Here is a 13,386-nt window from a genome sequence, read left to right on the forward strand (position 1 = left end):
TCGGGTCATGATCTCACAGTTCGTGGGTTCGAGCCTCACGTCGGGCTCTGTGCTGACAGTTCGGAGCCTGGAGCCTGCTTCGGATTCTGTGTCTCCCTCTCTCTCTGCCCCTCCCTTGCTCATGCTCTGCCTCTGTCTCAAAAATAAATAAAAACTTAAAAAAAAATGTTTTAAAAAGAGTGGTCAGCCAGAGTCCATATAACCCACGCCCCCCGCCCCCACTTTATAGACAGGGAGACTGAGGCCCAGAGCCTCTATGGTAGCAGCCCTCTGGTTTCAGGCTCCATAGTGGATGGCCTCACTGGGAGGCCTTCTCAGGGCTTAGTCCCCAACCAGTGCGGGGTGGATGTTGGCAGTTCTGGCCAGTCTCAAGGAGCTTCCCAGGGCCCGGCAGTGGGAGGACAAGAGGGAACAGGCTCGGGAGGACACAGGGACTCCGGCATCACGGATGCCTGGCCTAGCCTCCTATGGAGTCCCGGGAGGGAAGGACACATTTCAACATTTATTGTAATAACAGTCCCTCCCTCCTACCCTGTCTCTTGCCTCCGACAATCCGGCCAAAGAGCATGAATGAATTCCGGGCTCCAGGCGGCCACAATGGGCCTGTGCAGCCTTAGGATGTGCTTTGTTTAATGGTTTTTCTCAAAGGATATTATTTGCTTTTCTTTAATACAAAACACAAACAAGGAAAAACACCAAGTCTTCCCCTCTCATTTCCCCTCTCCCATCCTGACCCAGCTCCGGGCTGGCCCCTTCCCTCCCTCCTGGCCTGGGGTCACTGTAGGAACACACTGGGTGTGCCCCACGTAGACAATGGAAGGAAGCCGAGGCTCCCTCTCAAGCTGGCAGCCTGGATCGGGATCTCAGCTCTGAGGCCAGGCAGACGGAGCTGTCCGCGACCCTGGGCCTTCCATGAGCCCAGAAGGTGCGGCCTCCCCTGTCTGGGCTTCAGAGTCCTGGGCTCTGGCCTGCATCCCGCCCTTCTCCTCCACACACAGTGGGGAGCTGCCTTCGGGACTCACCCTCCGCTGGAGTCCTAGCTCTCTACCAAACTCAGAGTGGCCCAGAGGACCTGCAGGGCCCCTCGAGGCTTCTAATGAAGCCCCTGCTGTGACCTCTGTGTCCATCCACCTGTCTCCTCCGAAGTATGTGAATGCGTAGAAAATATAAGAGTAAAAACATGGGGTTTGGAGCTGCACCGTGAACGTTCAGCTCCTGGCGCTCCCTTTGGATGATTCTGTGACTTTGACAGATAACCTCACCTCCACCTGCCTCACTTGCCACATCCGTAAAATGGAGATAATAACAGCATCGGCCTCCTAGGGTCCCTGCAGGGGTTAAATGGGTTGATAAGCACGTAAAGAAGGCAGACTAGTGCCTGCTATGCAGTATGCCTCAGCGTCTCCAGTGGTGCCACTGTCACCATCACTTTCATCACCTTCCCATCTTCCGGACACTCTGCTCAGGGCTGAGGGGCCAAAGCAAGGGAGGCTGTTCTGGTCCCTCTCCTCACGGAGCCCCCAGCCCTGGCAGCGAGTCTGGCTGAGGTGGTCTGCAGGAGAGGAGTGTGTGGGAGGCTCAGGTTAGGGAGGTGACCCAGGTGTGGAGCTGGAGAAGAATGGAGAAGGATGGAGAGCTCTCTTTGGCCTGAGGCTGGCAGGCACCAGCAGGAGGCCAGAAATCGGCGAAAAACACGTGATAGAACCAAGTCTCGCACTTCTGAAATCTTCCCTCTCCAGGAACAATCCAGGCTGGGGCTAGGGAGGACTGGTCCCACCCGCAAGACCACCTGGAGCCCCTGGCCATGGGCATGTTGGCGAATCAATGAATGAGAGCCACCTTCCCTGGGGCACTTACATAGGACCTCGAGGAGCTCTTGCATAAAGCAGGACATACTGTATTTATACAAGCTTCACTGGAGGACTCTCTTCAATCAGCCACTTTGTTTCTCAGGCTGGTGGTTGGCACCGAGTGACCCACACAACTCAAGATGCTGCCCACACTCCCTCCAAGACAAGGGTGACTGGGGTCAATCGGGGAAAATAGGTGGCCGGCGGAAGAAGAGAGAATCTGTGCTCAGACCCACATCTGCCATCAGGCCAGTGTTGATCCGGGTTAGCCCAGCTTCTCTACTCACCGGCAAGAGGTAAGGCTGGTACGCGAATGTTCATGGCAGCCTTACTCATCAGAGTCACGACTGGAAACAACCCAAATGTCCACTAACTGAGGACTGGATAAGTAAAATGTGGTATGTCCATACAATGGAATATTATACGGCCACAAAAAGGAAGGAAGTTCTGATACATGTGACAACGTGGATGAACCTTAAAAATATCATGCTGGGAGCACCTGGGTGGCTCAGTTGGTTGAGGGCCCAACTCTTGATTTTGACTCCGGTCCTGATTCCAGGGTTGTGAGGTCAAGCTGTGCCTCCAGCCCAATGCTGGGCATAGAGCCTGCTTAACATTCATACACATTCTCTCTGCCCCTCCCTGGCTCTCTCTCACTCTCAGAAAACAAAAAAACAACTCCCACCCCCCCTCCAAAGAAACAACAACAACCCATCATGCTCAGGGAAAGAACCTAGTCACCGAAACCCAGTATTGTATAATTCCATTGTCACGAAATGTCCAGAATAGGCAAACGTGCAGACAGGAAGTAGATGAGTGGTGGCCGGGGGCTGGGGAGAGGAAGGATAAGGAGTCACTGCGAATGAGTACCGGGTTTCTCTTTGGGTGATGGAAATATTCTGGAATTACACAGGAGTGATGGTTGCACGTGTGACCTTGAGGATATACTAAAAAAAAAAAAAAAAAAAAAACAAAACCCCAAGAAACCCAACTCACCGTACACTTCAAAAGGGTGAATTTTATGGTACGTAAATCATGCCTCAATTTTAAAAAGTGGGAAGAAAATCCGGGGGCAGTATGTTCTGGGGAGAGGGGACAGCAAGTGTTAATTAAAAAAAAAAAAAAAAAAAGAGCGGCGCCTGGGTGGCTCAGTCGGTTAAGCGTCCGACTTCGGCTCAGGTCATGATCTCGCGGTTTGTGGGTTCGAGCCCTGCGTCGGGCTCTGTGCTAACAGCTCAGAGCCTGGAGCCGGTTTTGGATGCTCTGTCTCCTCCTCTCTCTGCCCCTCCCCCACTCATGCTCTGTCTCTCTCTGTCTCTCAATAATAAATAAATGTTAACAAAAAATTTTTTTAAAAAAGCAAGCAAGAAAGATCCAGCCACAATGGAACATGCTCCTCTCACTCCATTACTCTCCAGGAAGCAGTTGCCCTGAAACATTTTATATAAGAGAGGGCTGCAAAGGGCAGCATGTCCTAGGCAAGAGGCACCCAATGACAAGTGTGAATAATAAAGAATCTGGAAAGGAGCATGGGGGACTGGTATCTCCAGGCCTGGCCAGGGGATATGATATTTCGGCTTTGGACCAGAGTTCCCTCCCTGCTTTTCAGAATATATCACTAAAGTGGAGAATGGAAATTTATCAAGCTTCTTAGAATTATCCTTTAACAGCAAACAGTGGTCTCTGCTCTAATTCCTTATTTAACAAATCCTTCCATTCTATGCCTTGAAAGAGCCCCAGGGGTGCCTCTGTGGCTCAGTCGGTTAAGCGTCTGGCTCTTGATTTCGGCTCAGGTCATGATCTCATGGGTTGTGGGATCGAGTCATATACTGGACTCTGAGCTGACAGTGTGGAGCCTGCTTGGGATTCTCTCTCTCCCCCTCTCTCTCTGCCCCTCCCCTACTCACACTCTTTCTCTCTCAAAATAAGTAAATAAACATTAAAAAAAGAAAAAGAAAGAGCCTCATATGAATGTCAGTCCAGGTAGGAGACACTCCCTCCCCAGTCCTCCCACAAGTGAGAGCACGGCCTTCTGGTTTACCAGCTGCTTGGGGTTTCTCATCAGTCTCGAGTCACGTGAGACCCCGTAGCGTTACCCTGGACCACCTCAGGCCCTGCCTGCCCTCCTTCTACTTCTCTGCATGAGAATTCTTCCCCTAGCTCTGAGACCTGGCTGCAGATCCCCTCTCTCTACCCTCTGACCACTTTTGCTAAGTAAATGGGCCTGGGAGACAAGTAGGTTATAGAAACCAAGCCTCTCCAGGGACGGAGGGAAGATAATACTCCTTCCACAGGCGGCACGGGCAGAATACACAGGAAGCACACACACGCACACACGCCTGACTCGGAGATCAGCAGTGGTGTATATATGCCCCCCTGCAGGGCCGTGCCTGATGGCTCTGGTTGCAGAAACATGTTCTATAAAATCCACCCATTCCAGGGTAGGCTGAGGTGGGTACTTACAACCCAGGGCGGTATTTCCAAGGGATTAAAGGCAGGCCCAGCAGAGCGGCTGGCCCCAGGCTGGGAGTGCACGGGCCTTGCCCTGAGAGGCCAGTAGAGACAAACAAATCTTGGGTCTGGGGTGCAACAAGGGAGGGCCAAACAAACACACCAGGCGAGGAGCGTGTGCGCCCTCGGCCCTGAGACCCACTGACCCTGTGCTCGCAGTGCCACACTTCCACGAGGCTACAGGCGCCCCTCCCTCCCCCCATCCTAAAACCCACCAGCTCTCCCGTCCACCTTTCCTGTAAAAATTGCCGTTTTAGGCACCGCACATATAGTGAAAAAGAAATCGGCCAAATGCTGGTCTGTGTAGAGCACACGTCTAGTGAGAGCAGAGAGACGACCATCAGGTGAGCAGATGCTCTGATAACTGACAAAAACACTACGGAGCAGAACAAGGCGTGGCAAGGGCATGAGCACGGCGGGGGCAGGGGTGGGATGGCCAGGGAAGACTTCTGTTACTTGACATCCATCCGTCAAACCCACCCACCCGTATGTCTATCCTTGGTTCTTTCTCACGCAACCAGGGCCGAAGGCCCACCGTGTGCCAGGTGCATCAGATGGAGAATACTAGAATGAACAGACTCAGTTCTGGCCCTGGAGGTCAGGGGATCATTGGACAGATGCCTCTGGCAGCCCAGAAGAAGGAAGGAGGACCCTGCTTACAAGAAGGGTCAGGGAAGCCTTCGCGGTACCTACGCTGAGCCCTAAGGGGTTTGATAGGGGTACATGAGAAGACTAGAAGCTATGTTATGACCTCCATCAGCTGGCCAATGATGTTAGCATCACAGCAGTGTGTGGAGATGTGCTTGGCACTGTGGTCAGACAGAGAAGCACCAGGGTAGTCTGAGGGCCAGGGCTGGTGCTCCTGATGTCTGGCTTGGGGCCACCTGGATGGTTCTTCACCCCCTTTAAGCAGGTAGATTTATGTGCCTCAAAACGATCAGCTGGAGTCCTAGCCCTGGAGGGAGCTGTGAACATGACCTTATTTGGAGATACGGTCTTTGCAGATATGGTCAAGTGAAGACGATGTCATACGGGATGAGTGGGCCCTAAATTCAATGACTGGTGTCCTTAGAAGAAGAACGAAATTTGGCCACAGAGACACAAGAGACACAGAAAGAGAAGGCCATGTAAAGATGCAGGCAGTGTTGGACCAACACGGCTTGAGCCAAAGAACTCCAATGACTCTGGCAGCCACCAGAAGCTGGTGACAAGAAAGGATTTTTCCCCAGAGCCTTCAGAAGGAGTATTGGTCCCACCGACGCTTCCGTCCCAGATTTCTAGCCTCCAGAACTGTGGGACAATAAATGTCTGTTCTGTACATCACCCAGTTAGCCGTACTTATGGCGGCCCTCGAACACTCCCGGCCCTCTCATCCAGATCCCACAGCACAGTCCCAGCCACAGGCCCATAGTGTGAGGCTGGCCTGATGGCCTCTCCCATCTGCTCCCTGAGTGTCCACAGCTTGGTCCTCTCAGTGCGGTCCCCCAGCACCCTGTCTTCTCCATCTGGTTCTCCCCGGCAGAGGTCACATCACCCCCCACCTGTACTACTCCAGAGCCCTCGGGGCCATAACCCACAGGGGTACGCTGCTCCAGGGCTGGAGTACCAGGCCCTGTGCCAGTCCGGAGGGGGTCGTCTAGCCTCCCACCAAACCAACAGCCTGAGATGCTGCCCAGGCCCCAGCTTCACAACGAAGAGAGACCCGAATCCCTAGGACAAGCAGGGTGCATCCACCTCCCAGCCCAGCCCCACCTTCCGGCACCCCTGCAGGGACCAGGGAGACGGGAGGGGCAGGGAAGCTAGAAACCACGTACGCACTTCACAGGACCCCATGCCCCCTTTCCCCTCAGAGAAATTTTTTCTGATATTCCTGTGACCTTTGGCCCACGGCCACCAACCCCAGACCTGAGCCCGACAGAAATCATCCAAGCCAAACTCTCCCACGTCTGTTATCTTTCTTTCACACATCAGCTCTTTGCAGAGAGAGAGACAGAGAGAGAGAGAGAGAGCATTATACCAGTATGAGAGTCTTCCTCCTACGGTGTGAAGGGTCCCCCAGACTGCACAAGACCTGGCGGGAACTGCATAGCCTTCACTGGGAGGCAGTGGAACCGTGAAACACCCGAGTTGGAACAAGGACCCTGGTCCAGGTGAGGCGTCAGTGGGAGGCTTCCAGCGGGGAGATGCCCTCCCCAGTCTCCTGTGGAGGTAGGCCCTGTACCCCAGCCCTGCTCTCTCCAGTGCCACACCTGTCTGCCCCATCACACCTGGATGTCAACCCTCCACCCTGGCCTCTTGGAAACCACGAACCGTCTCCTCTTTTCATGAACTTGCATACTGATCGGCCCCTCCAGGCCCCTGTCACTCGCAAGAATGCTATAAAATACATGGAGACTGATGGCTTCCTTTTTTCCAGAAGATTCCAGGTGGAGGGCCCCAGCCATAGTCTGACAGAAGAAAAGCTGGACGTTGGTTCTGCCGTGCCCACCGGGCAAGCCCAGGGAGGCGGAGTCCCAGGGAGGCAGGACAGACCCTCCGGCCAAGCCAGCTCGGGACTTCCCAGGCTCCCCCCATCTCCAGCCCAACTCGGGGAGATATCCCGAGGGCAAAGAGTACAAAGCAGCCACAGCACTTGGCAACGTAACGGGCCATAAAAATACCAAGTACATCTCCCTTGACAATGAGCTTGTCTCAATAGCGGAGCCTTCCTCCTGCGGGGGGTCATGTTTTTTCATAGCTTCTAAGAAGTTATCCTACCAAGGTCTTGCTGTGGGCACGTGGGCAGGATGTGTGGGTCACGTCCAATGAAATAAACAGGTAATGTTTCTAAAATTCCTGGAATCTCTAGGCTGCACGGCCATTCAGAAGAAGCCGACCGGTTTTAGAAAGAAAGGTGAGGGGCAGACAGGCTCACTCACGTTTAAATGTGTGGTTTTCTTTTTCTTTCAATTTATTATTATTTTTTTAATCAGCAGAGACTTGTAAAAAATGCAATACCTTAGCTGGAGTCCCAGTGTAAGAAAACAGATAAAAGTAGGGAGGGATGAGATCCAGAGGCTGAGCCATCGGGACTCACCCCTGCCTGGAGTTCTTACTTACGCTCTGGAATGTGCACCTCAACTCCACCTGTTCTGAAAAGGTTTGCTCTAGATACCATGCGATGCTGGCTCCACAGGAACTGGACGTTTTTCTAGAGGAAGAGCTTAACTGAGGCTCTCCGGGCAGGTTTTAGTGAAGTCTCTGACCAACCCCCCCAATTGCACATGAACACTTTTCCTGTGGTGGTCTTTGGGGTGAGAGCCCATGGCATTCATCATAATCTGGGGGTCTGTGCCTGAGCGGTACTGCAGTGACAGAGGCTAGATCGCTGCCCTGTGCACACCTTCCTTGGATGCACTAAGCCAATAAAACCCACCCCTCCCCTTTCCTTCAAGTTGGGTTTCTCACCATAAGAGCCAAGGGAGTCCTGACTAATAAACCACACACACCTTTCAGGCAACCTGGGTACTGGATCTGTTGCTAAACCTGGGCAGTTATTTCTTCCAGCCCTCTCCTCCTTCTTGTGGAAAATGAGGATGAAAATATTTGACCTTCCTGCCTCCTTCGCCATGACTATTTGAGCCTTCCTTTGATTGCATGAGCCGGTATATCTCCCCTTGGTATCTTTAATGGGGGCGCCTGGGTGGCTCAGTCAGTTATGTGTCTGACTTTGGCTCAGGTCATGATCTTGTGGTTCATGGGTTTGAGCCTCGCGTCGGGCTCTGTGCTGACAGCTCGGAGCCTGGAGCCTGCTTCCGATTCTGTGTCTCCCTCTCTCCCTGCCCCTCCTCCGCTTGTGCTCTGTCTCTATCAAAAATGAATAAACACCAAACAAAACTTAGGAAAAAAAATAACAAGGTATTTTGAGGTGGGTTTCTACCACTTATAACCAAAAAAAGTCCTAAACGATTCAGCACGAGGTAGCTATAGATGATGTTGTACTTGGTCTTATTATATCAGTGAAGTCATGGAAAGGAAGCATGACCATCCCCGCCCCTTCCCACTGGTAACCCAAGGGGCAACTGCAAATACAAATGACGTTGATTTGATAATTTCTGAATGACGAGGAAAAAAGATGGGTGAGAACATTGATGCAAAGGACAGAAAGCAGGAACCAACAGAACACTGGTTGAGAACTCTCTACATTATACATTATACGTAAAGGGAGCAGTTCCTGAGGGGCTGGGTTTTCAAGGACCATTGTCAGTCATCCGGGCGCAGTCCCCGATGCACAGTCTCGCGGTGGCCACAAGAGAACGGAGCTCTCCCCTCCCCTGATGAAGGACCTTCATGGAAGGTCCCGGGAGCCCTGCTGAACTGAAAAAGGCAACACCTCAGGCTGCTGCAGACCGAAGACTGGAAGATGTGCAAGAAATGGAACGGGACAAGTGGCCGGGGGAAATGGCAGGATGTATGCTCTGCGGCCTCCAGAAAAACTGCCTGAATGAGCTTAAACACATACAGCCTGAGTTCTGGTCCCTAACTCAGCGGTGTGTTCCTGACAGAGATGAGACCCAAATCCTCAAAAGACTCCATAAAGCAAGCTCCAGGGAAGACAAAGCGATACTTGTGCTCTGGCCTCTGCGGGGAAGGGGCCGTCTCTGAGAGGTGGGGACGTTTGTCACGTTTGTGAATAGCGTCTTGGACTTGGGGAGGTTCAAAAGCCATCCTGGGAATAGAAGCAACAATGGATTCTGGAAGAAAATTGAGACTCTGGAAATACTCAGAGATGGCCGCTGTGTTCTGTGGCCACACCATGTGCCACGGATGTAAAGAAACTCTGTCTGTGTCCCAAAGAAGTCCACGGGCTGCAAGGAAGAACAGATACACCAAGGATACACGCTAGCGGCAAGGACCGCCTGGAGGAAGGAATGCCTGAGGCTACCCTCTGAGTTACCAGAAGACTTGGAAGCTCCCAGAAGCTGCCTAAGAAAGATGGCGGCCTCAGCGCAAGTTACTAGGAAGTATGCTTTAATGGCTCTGCTCTTGCTTCTGCTGAACGTACTCTGGTGCGGTTCATCATACGAAGGGGCAGGAATCAGGGTTCAGGCAGCGGAAGGGCACCTGTGCCCGCACCCCACCCCCCTGACCTCCCACCTGTCAAACCAGCTCTACCTGTGATACTGAGATCCCGGGGTGAGTTCCACTGTGCAGGGGAGGCCTCGTGTGAATGAAAGATTCATCTCTCCTGCCCCCTGCACTGGTGGGCCAGGGCTGGCTGGTCAGATATTGGGGGCGGGGGGGGGGGTACAGGTAAGAAGGCTGTGACAAAGGCTGTGACCCCAGAGCAACAGAGCCCACATCCCAGGGCTTGCCGAGCCAGCCTCGGGGGTCTTTCAGCAACGTGACTGGGGGCTGCTGGGACGAGGAGTTCGTTGGTCCAGTGTAATGTCATGACTGCTGCCTACTGTGGAAGGCTGGGTAGATACCTACCTTACTTATGCTTCTAATTTCCTCATCTATGAAATGGCCACAATAAAGAGTTACACCCAGTTCAGAGAGTTGTTGTGCGAATTAAATAAAATTATCTGATATTCAGGTGCCTTGCTCAGGCCTGGCGTGGGGCAGGTGATTTCCCCAAGTTGCCCACCGTCCCTCCCATCCTCTGCAACCTTCTTCGCCTTCTTTTCTCTGGCACAGTCTGTGAGATGCCCCCATCTGCACCCCAAGCCCCTGCGCCAGGAAAGCCCTCCACCCCTGAGACCTCTTTAGCCTTTCTGTCCATGTCCCTCATGAGACTGCCGGGAAGCAGCAGCCCAAGCCCCCGGGAATGCCATTCTAGAATGTGGCCGCCTGTGTCCCCCAGCCAACCGCTCCCTGAGCTCCCTGGCTGTGTACAGAACATTCTCAAAGCACAGAAGTGCAGCTGGCTGTAGGCTCAGTCTCCCCTGTGTAGACGGTCAACTGCCACCCCAACCCGAGAGAAGTGGTTAGTGAGAGGCTGGCCAGGCCACTGGGCTGCAGGAGGCTCACAGGACATCTGAGAGGCGAGGCCAGACAAGACGCACAGGGAGAGAGTGGGGAGGGAGGGAGCGGCCTCTGCGCTCAGTCTTGACTGAGAACCTGCAGGGGTAGCGTCAGCATTAGCTTTGGGGGCAAGAGGCCAAAGTGTGATCCCTCCCTCAGGAATCCATCGCGCTTTCCTTCATTCACGGGACACTTGTTGGTTGAGGTGCCGTGAGTTGATGAAGGTGCTGCAGATACAACAGCCAACTGAACCACAGCTCAGGGTTTCCATCCCACAAGGGGAACGGGAGAGCCAACAGAATGCAACTAAAAAGAAAAAGATTTAACCAGAGACAAGTGCGCTGGGGTGGGGGTGGGGTGGGGGGGGGTGGGAGGGGAATCCAACAAAAACGAAGAGGGTAATGTTTTCAACCGGAGGATCAGAAAAGGCCTCTCTCAGAAAGTGACACGGGAGCCCAACGAGCATGACCGGGTCGACAGGCTGACAGAGAGTCAAGGCCGAGGCCAGTGTCCTCCACAGGAGAAAAAAAGCAAAGAGTTGACTCTCCTTCTGTTTAGTTGTCCACACACAAAGCTAAAGAGTTTCTTTAACTGAGATAAAGTAGGAGGCTTAGGTTAGTAGTTCCCAGCATTGTGAATTCCATAAACCAGTAAAGCCTAAATTGAACAGTGGGGAGTTGTGACTTTTCACTCTGCCTAAGGACGTCCCAGCTACTATCACCTTCATTTCATAAGGGACATGACTTTAAAGTACAAGATGGTCCTTCACGTGGATTAGCTTCAGCTCTATGAGAGGCACCGCACTCTCCTACAGGATGCTCTGTACACAGAGTCTCAGGCAGGTGCTGTCTACACCCATGCATACTAACAAAGAAATAAAATTAAAATGCTCTATGCGGCTTATGTCCTCTTTACAGTAGGTCACAAGATACACACACACACATGTCTACAATACCATATAGGGCATGTGCCCCCAACCAAGTGTTCTGAACTTCCCGGGAATTTAAGGGGTTTTCAAGAATAATTTGGAATATGATGGGTCCTTTTCACCTGAACCTAATCCCCAGGCACACTGTGAACTCAACCGTTTTTCTCATTTTGCCGAAGACCAGTGGGAAAACCTCTGGCTTACCTGTGTTGGCTTATGTCACGGACTGTAGCTGCGACCGTGACCTCCCCGGTGTGAAAGGCAAGCGTTCATGCAATGCAAACTCTTTCCCTTTTTGCTTATGCATTGAATCAAGCCACAATCACGTTTGGTTTGGCTTTATTTCTGAAGGGAACGCGGGGGACTTTCTGTCATTGGCGCACTGACCCTCCCCTTCCCGGGCCACCGTGCTACCCTCCTTGAGTCACTGACACAAATAATGCAGTTAGTTTGGTGAGCACCCACTGACCTAGAAGCACAGAGCCCTGAGCTGCCAGCAGTTCTCACGCTGCAGCTGCCTCCCCAGAACATACTCGGAGCTTCACCTGCCAGGCACGCTGTCCCCTGGGGCAGGAGATTTCAGAAGGGTGACCCATGTCTGCTGGATCGCCCAGCCGCCGAAACAGACCGGGCCAGGAGAGCTGGTTCACTCGCTGTTCCCTTCATCCATGAGGCTTTCAGGGATGAGTTTCCTCCCTTTCCCTCTCTCCCTCTTCCTTTTTCTAAAGAAGGCAACATCTCCCACAATGCTGACCTTCAGGAGCAAAGAGTCGGCCTCCAGTGCCATGCAGCTCCAGGCCCTAGGCACCCCCAGCATAAGGAAGAAGATCGGTGTGCGCAAGCTGGGTCCAAGGGATCAGATTTGGGGCTGTGGGGCTGCGTGGCCGACTCGAGGGCCAGGATTTAGTCGCATGACCGGTATTCTTGACACAGCCACGGCCTTTCCTACCAGTTCCGTGGACAAAGGAAATCTTCAGGCTCTCACTGCCCCATCTCCTGTGTCAGATCAGGAGCCCACCAGGAGGAAAAGCTTTAATCGCTGCCCTCACCTCCCCATCCGTAGCCCCCACCCCTCCCCACTGTTGGTCCTGAGAGCTGGTTTTAAGCTTCTATTTATGGTAATGCATCAAAAGGAGCACTGGGCCGGGGGCCAGGAGACCCGGGTTCCTGCCCTGGGGTTGGAAGCGGACTGGAGAATAGTTGATGGCTGATCTTTAAGGGGCGTTCGCTCCTTCCTGCTCCATACGCTGCCACCCCACCCTTGCACACGTTTCTGGAACGAGGCTTTTCCCTCTGCCTGCCACACCACATCTTCCCCACTTTTGCTCACCCCTAAAACATTGTCCCGAATTTGCCATTGGCATAAACGTCCAGGCCCAGAAAAACCAAACCTAGTTCCCATGAGAATGAATCCATTTGGTCCCACACAGCACAAAGGACAAGCTGCTTCGCTTCTTAGCATTCCATCCTGGTATCTAAATGGACTAGACAGTTGCTTACAAGCTTGTCTCCCCAACCATGCTACAAACTTTCAGGAGCTCAGAGGCCATGTCTCCTTCGGTTTCGTGTGCCCCACAGTGCCTTCGATACTGTAGTCCTCCATGATTCCTTGTTGGATGAAAAGTTAAGATGACCGATGGCCCTGGGTGGACCAGAGTTGGGCCATCCTCGTTCCACCCACTGTGCAGCAGTAGCAGGCACAGGTGACCCAGGGCCTACAGACTGTGGCCCTCAACTGGGTCATCTCTCCTGCATTGTAAGAAGCCAGGATGCTCCATGGCTCCCCCAGCCCTCGACCTGTAATTGCAATTCTCCTTCAGAACTGGAGAGGATACAAAGACTCAGGTCCTGCAGCCCTCGGTTAGACTGTAAGCTCTCTGAGGACCAAGGTGGCCGTTCCCTGGCCTGCACAGTGACAACGGCACTATGGATGCTTGGTGCCCACCACGCAACTCCACAGGCCCCGGAGTTTGTTACAAGCGCCCACGCCCCCTGTTATCAAGCCCATCCTGTGTGCAAGACCAGAGGCCAGTCTGGCCAGGCAGTAGGTCTTTTCTCTTCCTTCCCCTGAGCCATGGTCTCTGATGCTCT

At 53.0% G+C, this 13,386-nt stretch overlaps 1 protein-coding gene across 7 annotated transcripts in view; it reads right to left on the reverse strand.

Annotated features, from left to right (window-relative positions):
• Window positions 1–13,386, reverse strand: part of CTIF (cap binding complex dependent translation initiation factor) — a 296,900-nt gene that overhangs the window by 136,132 nt on the left and 147,382 nt on the right. The window lies entirely within an intron of this gene.

The sequence above is a fragment of the Lynx canadensis genome, chromosome D3, assembly GCF_007474595.2.
Source record: "Lynx canadensis isolate LIC74 chromosome D3, mLynCan4.pri.v2, whole genome shotgun sequence".
NCBI classification, from domain to species: Eukaryota; Metazoa; Chordata; class Mammalia; order Carnivora; family Felidae; genus Lynx; species Lynx canadensis.